The 1,957-nt window shown below is 42.0% G+C and overlaps 1 protein-coding gene across 1 annotated transcript in view; it reads right to left on the minus strand.

Annotated features, from left to right (window-relative positions):
- The window catches only part of LOC101663554 (2-oxoisovalerate dehydrogenase subunit beta, mitochondrial), a 61,689-nt gene that overhangs the window by 59,322 nt on the left and 410 nt on the right, over positions 1–1,957 (minus strand). The gene's annotated exons all lie outside the window — the stretch shown is intronic.

Here is a 1,957-nt window from a genome sequence, read left to right on the forward strand (position 1 = left end):
ACTGGTACTTTGAACTAGACATTAAAAGCCCATATGTAGACAATGGGACATCCCCTCACTGAAGGATCACGAGGAAGGGATGAGTCAACCAGGGCGCAGTATAGCACCAATGAAACACACAATATTCCTCCGGTTCCTTGAGGCTTCCTCACCCCACACTATGACCCTAGGTTAGACCGGAGCATGTGCATAGGTACAGATAAGAGATAAGAGCTCACACACACAGAATCTAGGAACAGGAATGGGAGTATCAATGCAAGGAAGGTAGGGGGACGGTGGAGAGAAGAGGGAGGAAGGGGGAACCAATTGTAATGATGGACACATAACCGTGGCCATCATCCCCTAGGGGGAGGAACAACAGAAATCGTGGGGGAAGGGAGATAGCAGTCGGTGTAAGATATGAAAATAATAATAATTTATAAAAGGTCACAAGGGGAGGGAGCTGATACAAAGGGCTCAAAAGAAAGTAAATGTTTATAAACTGATGATGGCAACATATGTACAAATATGCTTGATACAACTGATGGGTGGATTGTTCAAAGAGCTGTAAGAGCCCCCAGTAAAATGATCCTTTAATAAAAGAAATGGTTAAGTCCATTGTGTTCACATCTCCCAGTCAGAAATCTCACCCCTGGGACTCTAACCTAAACTAAACAGGGTATTATTACTAATCTATCTTACTTACAAAGCAGTGAACCCAAAGTCACAGGTGTCAGAAAGACATGCTAAGAGCTTCGATTTTAACCACTGAATTATAGTGTCGGTACCTGAAGTAATAAGCCTTCTTCTAAAACTAGCTTATAGAAACTATATAACAATATTGAAAAAATGCTTCTCATAAAACAATGTAAACTTGTATTTATACTATAATTATAATTATGGAAACTATACTTAACTAGAAGCATCCCAACATTTAACAATTTTCGCAGCAGTAAATTAATTTTTTTCTTGTTATTTTTACATTAAGAAACATAAATGTGATATCATTTACCCCAATCTTAGTAATTTAATAACCATGCAAAAGGATAATGAAAATAAAATTACTTGTGCCCTCTTCTCCAGTACTGCACTAAAGGTACTGGTTTCCTTGCTCTGCAGTTGGACTTTGAGGTTCATCTTATTGGTGAGATGCTATTCACCCTATGTTACCATTCCACACAACTGAGACATCTTGTAGTAGTTTTTTTTCCACACGTATTTTTACAGACTTTTAGAATAGAAGCTCTGGAATTTAACCAATTGGATGCCAAAGCTGAACCTACCACTAATATATCTTTGCAACATCAGGCAAACTTACACTCAGGAGCTCACTAGACCTAACTGTTACATGGGAAGGTTGTCACAGTAAGGTTGTGAATTAATGCAAATGTCTCAACCCAAGGCACATGGAGTCGGAAACACTCAATAAAATTCACTCCTAACATTGATAAGTACAGACCTGTAAATTTCCAATGTCAGCTCTGGCATGTGAACAGCTATTGCACTGGGAAAGGGGTAAACTTTTAAAATTTATTGTTTCATGCTGTTCTGTGACAACTATTGGGGGGACATAAATGCACAGGAGAGACGGTACAAGAGGAGGGGTTCCCACAACTGGAGGCACTGGCTGGCTTCCTCCATCCATCACCTTCACGGCTTGCCCTCCTGGACAAGGTGGCAGCCTGGCCCAGCCCACGCTCAGAGACGAAGACTGGGTTCTTCGCTATCTATAAGAACCTGTTCTCTGACCTTGAGAAAAGCAATTCGGTTACTCAGCTTTTATTTAGCTGGCAAAGGCAAAGATTTTTCTCTCTCTATTTTAAAAATCACTGTTTAAACTTAGTGCTCCAGCCCGGGGCAAGCAGGGATGCCTAAGGCCTGAGCTGGGAAAGCGGGGATGCGGGCAGAAAGAGGACAGTGTTTTCTGGGTGCCTCCCCGCACCTTGGCCCTCCTGCGTGCCCTCTCGCCCATCTCCGG

This window comes from Echinops telfairi, unplaced genomic scaffold (assembly GCF_000313985.2).
Source record: "Echinops telfairi isolate 266 unplaced genomic scaffold, ASM31398v2 ScPeMD7_3533;HRSCAF=4204_0, whole genome shotgun sequence".
NCBI classification, from domain to species: domain Eukaryota; kingdom Metazoa; phylum Chordata; class Mammalia; order Afrosoricida; family Tenrecidae; genus Echinops; species Echinops telfairi.